This window comes from Schistocerca americana, chromosome 8 (assembly GCF_021461395.2).
Source record: "Schistocerca americana isolate TAMUIC-IGC-003095 chromosome 8, iqSchAmer2.1, whole genome shotgun sequence".
NCBI classification, from domain to species: Eukaryota; Metazoa; Arthropoda; class Insecta; order Orthoptera; family Acrididae; genus Schistocerca; species Schistocerca americana.
The window spans coordinates 101,005,162-101,011,533 of NC_060126.1; the positions used below are offsets into that span (position 1 = coordinate 101,005,162).

General features: G+C 41.2%; 1 non-coding gene across 1 annotated transcript; it reads right to left on the reverse strand.

Annotated features, from left to right (window-relative positions):
- Window positions 1-5,475: 5,475 nt before the first annotated feature.
- On the reverse strand, window positions 5,476-5,628 carry LOC124546281. Its single transcript, XR_006967686.1, has one exon. It is a non-coding gene; the product is annotated as a small nucleolar RNA snR44 (small nucleolar RNA).
- Window positions 5,629-6,372: the final 744 nt, after the last annotated feature.

Consider the following 6,372-nt stretch of genomic DNA (forward strand, 5'->3'; position numbering starts at 1 on the left):
CGAGCAAGATGTATGAAACAGGTGAAACACCCACAGACTTCAAGAAGAATATAATAATTCCTATCCCAAAGAAAGCAGGTGTTGACAGATGTGAAAATTACCAAACTATCAGTTTAATAAGTCACAGCTGCAAAATACTAACACGAATTCTTTACAGACGAATGGAAAAACTGGTAGAAGCCAACCTCGGTGAAGATCAGTTTGGATTCCGCAGAAATGTTGGAACACATGAGGCAATACTGACCCTACGACTTATCTTAGAAAATAGATTAAGAAAAGGCAAACCTACGCTTCTAGCATTTGTGGACTTAGAGAAAGCTTTTGGCAATGTTGACTGGAATACTCCCTTTCAAATTCTAAAGGTGGCAGGGGTAAAATACAGGGAGCGAAAGGCTATTTACAATTTGTACAGAAACCAGATGGCAGTTATAAGAGTTGAGGGGCATGAAAGGGAAGCAGCAGTTGGGAAGGGAGTGAGACAGGGTTGTAGCCTGTCCCCGATGTTATTCAATCTGTATATTGAGCAAGTAGTAAAGGAAACAAAAGAAAAATTTGGAGTAGGTATTAAAGTCCATGGAGAAGAAATAAAAATGTTGATGTTCGCCGATGACATTGTAATTCTGTCAGAGACAGCAAATGACTTGGAAGAGCAGTTGAACGGAATGGACAGTGTCTTGAAAGGAGGATACAAGATGAACATCAACAAAAGCAAAATGAGGATAATGGAATGTAGTTGAATTAAGTCGGGTGATGCTGAGGGAATTAGATTGAGAAATGAGGCACTTACAAAGTAGTAAAGGAGTTTTGTAATTTGGGGAGCAAAATAATTGATGATGGTCGAAGTAGAGAAGATATAAAATGTAGACTGGCAATGGTAAGGAAAGCGTTTCTGAAGAAGAGAAATTTGTTAACATCGAGTATAGATTTAAGTGTCAGGAAGTCGTTTCTGATAGTATTTGTATGGAGTGTAGCCATGTATGGAAGTGAAACATGGACGATAAATAGTTTGGACAAGAAGAGAATAGAAGCTTTTGAAATGTGGTGCTACAGAAGAATGCTGAAGATTAGATGGGTAGATCACATAACTAATGAGGAGGTATTGAATATAATTGGGGAGAAGAGGAGTTTGTGGCACAACTTGACAAGAAGAAGGGACCGGTTGGTAGGACATGTACTGAGGCATCAAGGGATCACAAATTTAGCATTGGAGGGCAGCGTGGAGGGTAAACATTGTAGAGGGAGACCAAGAGATGAATACACTAAGCAGATTCAGAAGGATGTAGGTTGCAGTAAGTACTCAGAGATGAAGAAGCTTGCACAGGATAGGGTAGCATGGAGAGCTGCATCAAACCAGTCTCAGGTCTGAAGACAACAACAACAACAACAACAGTAGCAATACTTCTGCAGGAACTGATAGCTCTAGAAAAATGAGTGAGAACACCCATTGTTTAATACTGCAACTGTAGTAGATTCATTATTACAGACATCTAAAAATAATTAATTAATTTGAAAATTATCATGGCTGACACATTGAAAGGAAACTGAAACTTGCTCATGTTGACATATGTTGCTAGTTTCATCCATTAACATGGAATAATATTGGGAATATTTTACAAACTTTATCAAACTGTGTAAAACTTCATTAGGCACAATAGAACCTACTTCATTTGTTACGACATGTGAAATCCATCTGTAATTTATCTGCCCAACTCAACAGGACAAATCAGTGTTATCTTTGATGACTAACTCTAACAATCCACTATAATTAGAATTTTCATCTGTGTGACCATGGATTGCTAACTCTGCACAATGAGATAAAGGAGTGAAGAGATGACATTCTCAACAGAGCTTATCTTGCAGACTTCATTTCTTCCTCCATATTGTTCTGGCATAACCTGTCGGCAGCACACAGGTCAGCAAAGATGTAATGCAAAGACTGACAGTAGCCACTGGATGAAGTGCACCTATCACGAGACAGGCCTGAGCCACACCGCAAGCAATAAGCTGCCAACATCCTCTCGACAGCAAGTATTTAGGCCGCCGCTGCTGACTGGAGGGCCTCACTCACTGACTCACACTCTAGTTTGGCTCCTCTGTCAGTTAGTTGCAGTGCAGACTCAGTCACTGACTCACTCAGGATATGACAGTACATAGTGATCACATTAGTGTAATGGCAAGATTCCTGATATTGTCTTCAAGAGGACTATTATTAATGAGCGTTTACCACTACACATAGACCCTATTCCAATTAAGTAAAAACTTACAGTTCATGTAAATAAAGAATCATATTAATTCACGTGTGCGTGTGCATTTAGTTTTAGAAGGAGGATACCGGACACCCATAATAACATCCTTTCCTTTGCTTCCCAAGGTACAAGACTCTACTGTAGTAATGAAGATAATTCATTGATTGAAGTTAATCAACTTGGACAAAGATTTTGCTTGCTTCTCTTGTGTTTTAGCTTTCAGGAGAAATCATTTTTCTAATTGATACTTTGTTGTTGTGTTCTTGCTTGTATTCCAGGAAGGGAGCTGCAGAACTAATCAAATTTCTCTTTTTGGATGCTTTGCTTGCTTTTTGCTATAAGATATTTGTGTAAACCATGAATTCCCCACCCCCTGCCACTGCATCTCAGTTACAGATAATCAGTGTGATGGATCTAACACAAGTTTTTCAGTTTCAGAAACATCCGAGCGAGGTGGCGCAGTGGTTAGCCACTGGACTCGCATTCGGGAGGACGACGGTTCAATCCCGCGTCCGGCCATCCTGATTTAGGTTTTCCGTGATTTCCCTAAATCGCTCCAGGCAAATGCCGGGATGGTTCCTTTCAAAGGGCACGGCCGACTTCCTTCCCCGTCCTTCCCTAATCCGATGAGACTGATGACCTCGCTGTCTGGTCTCCTTCCCCAAAACAACCCCAACCCCCTCCTTTCACCGAACTTCAGTTTCAGAATCAAAGAACTGCTACCCTACTGACGATGGTACAACAAGTACTCACTGCACAAGCTGCATCAGCCGCACAACAGACTAGACAAACAGCCCAACAAGTGCCACTGACCAGTATATTAAAGTTCCAGCAATTTCAGGACACAGAAGAGGAATAGCTCAAATACCTGACTTAGTTCCAAACACATTGTCAAGTTCATTGTGTTCAAGGTACTGTAAAGTTACAATACCTCCTTCCGATTGTGGGGTCCCCAGTGTTCAGGTTAATACAAAAACTGTTCCCAACCGTCTCTCCCGATGAACTCACATATGACCAAGTAATAGCTGCATTAACTCAGTACTATGACCAGCAAGTCCAAGTAACTGCAGCTACAGTGAAGCACCAAAGAAATTGGTATAGGCATGCTTATTCAAATACAGAGATATATAAACAGGCAGAACATGGCCCTGCGGTTGGCAACGCCTATATAAGATAACAAGTGTTTGGCACAGTTGTTAGATCAGTTGCTCTTGCTACAGTGGCAGGTTATCAAGATTTAAGTGAGTTTGAATGTGGTGTTATAGTTACCACACGAGCGATGGGACACAACACATCTGAGGTAGCTATGATGTGGGGATTTTCCTCTTCGACCATTTCACAAGTGTTCCATGAATATCAGGAATCCAGTAAAACACCAAATCTCCAACATTGATGTGGCCAGAAAAAGATCCTGCAAGAACAGGACCAATGGTGATTGAAGAGAATCATTCAATGTGATATAAGCACAACCCTTCTGCAGATTGCTGCAGATTTAAATGCTGGGCCATCAACAAGTGTCAGCATGTGAACCATTCAACAAAACATCATTGATATGGACTTTTGAAGCTGAAGGCCTACTCTAGTACCCAGATGACTGCATGACACAAAACTTTAGGCCTCGCCTGGGCCTGTCAACATCAACATTGGACTGTTGATGACTGGAAACATGTTGCCTGGTCGGATGAGTCTCATTTCAAATTGTTTTGAGTTGATGGACAAGTATGGGTAAGGAGACAACCTCATAAATGCATGGACCCTGCATGTCAGCAGGGGACTATTCAAGCTGGTGGAGGCTCTGTAATGGTGTGGGGCATGTGCAGTTGGATGCCTTTGATTTGTTTGGACTTAGCATGGGGCCCCTGATACATCTAGATATGAGTCTGACAGGTGACACATGCGCAAGCATCCTGTCTAATCACATGCATCCATTCATGTCAATTGTGCAGTCTGGTGGATTTGGGCAATTCCACCAGGACAATGTTCCAGTTTCTTTGGCTCTTGCAGTGTAGATATTAGTTCCTTTGCTTGCAGAAAAAGCCAGAACGGATGTACTGCCAGTGGTATACAGAATTAGTTGTAGCAACTTTTACAGCGATTTAATGATTTGTGATACAATAGCACTCCATGTCCCAGATAGTAGAATATAGGGACAATCTTAAAGTACTCTGATCCATCACTTCCCCCAAGTATTGCAAATCTTAGACCAATACAACTCGGGTGCCATAGCGACCAATGAATTTGACCAGCCCTGATTTGTCGGGTCAAGTCGTCCCTTGTTCATGACCACCCCAAGTAGCCAGTACAATGAGCACATACAAAGCAACATAGATATGTAAACAGACCTGTGAATTTATTGAAGTCTTGCCCTGGATATTTTGCTTGCCATAAAAGACAGGATTGCTCATCGCATAACCCAACTTGTTACACATGTGGAAAAAAAGGCCATGTCTAAGCAATTTGTTTGTAATGGCATAAAAATGCCACTGCTCCCAGAAAAAAACAGACTCATGCACATGCAACGAATGCTGTGTTTTCAAAACCAACAACAGTTTCTGACAAAAGCAAGATTTAGGTTGTGCCTGCTTCTCACTCTACTGCTGTGCAATGACATTCTAAGAAACTATTTGTCTCATTATGAATTGCTGGCCATTGTGTGAGCTTTCAGTTAGACACAGGTGTCTTAGTAACTTTGCTTAATCATGCCATGTACAAACAGTTAGGTTCACCATGCCTTTCTAAATCTAGCAAGCACCTCAAGACTTACAACAGACAGGAAATTCCAGGGTTTGGACAGTGTAGTTTTCCTGCCACTTACAAATCTCACACTGGGACAGTGAATTTTACTGTGTTGAAATCAAGAGACAGTGAGAACATATTCGGTTAGATGCCTTTGATTTGTTTGGACTTAGCATCCACGACAATGTACTTTCAGTGACTGCTGTTAATCTGAGAGAGAGTGTAGCTGGCTTGCTTAAAGAATTTTCTGAATTATTTTCAGAAGGAATGGGAAAAGCTACCAACTTTGTAGTGATAATGGTGTAGTTGCTCCCATTCAAGCTAGTCAATGGGCAAGTCCTCTCATTTTGTTGCGTAAGCCTTCTGGTTGCATTTGCATTTGTGTTGTCTTCAAGTTTACCGTCAACATGCAGATAGTAGTTGACACTTATCCATTATCTTGCCCTGAGGAACTCATCGACAGGCTTGGTGCAGGACATTACTTTTCTAAAATAGATTTGGAGGATGCTTACTTGCAAATTCCATTGGATGAAGAATCACAGAAAGTGAAACTTCCTGGCAGATTAAAACTGTGTGCCGGACCGAGACTCGAACTCGGGACTGATTTCGAGTCTCGGTCCGGCACACAGTTTTAATCTGCCAGGAAGTTTCATATCAGCACACACTTCACTGCAGAGTGAAAATTTCATTCTGGAAATCACAGAAAGTGTTTATTGTAAATACACACTTAAGACTGTTCAAGTATTTGCATTTGCCCTTCGGCAGTGCTTCCGCACTCATCGTATTTCAACATTACTTGGAACAGCTGACTGCAAAAGTGCCATTTTGTTCAAACTATCTTGACAATGTTGTCGTCTCAGGTCATACACCAGAGGAACACATTGCCAATTTGCATACTCTTTTTCGAGTGTTATCAGAAGCAGGACTCAGGTGTCATCTTGAAAAGTGTGACTTTTTTCAAACTGAACTATAGTACTTAGGTCATATGATAAACAGTCAGGGTGTGCACCCCCTCCAGTCTCATTTGCTTGCAATCCATAATCTGTCTGTTCTTTGCAATGTGTCTTGAACTGCAGTCAGTACTAGGCAAGATGACATACTACATTCAGTTCATACTGAACGCCACTCAGATCATGGCTCCATTGCATCACAAAAGTGTACCTTTTGTGTGGACTGAAGATTGTCAAGATGAATTTTAGAAACCCAAAACTGCTTTGCTTAGTGACTGACTTTTAGATCATTTTGACCCTGCACAGAACTGGTGCACAAAACAGATCTGTTGCTTTTGCCTTGATGTCAACTCAACCTCAGTGCAATTATTCTCAAATAGAAAAAGACACCATCATTATTGTGTATGGTGTCACCAAATTCCATCACTATTTGTGTGGTT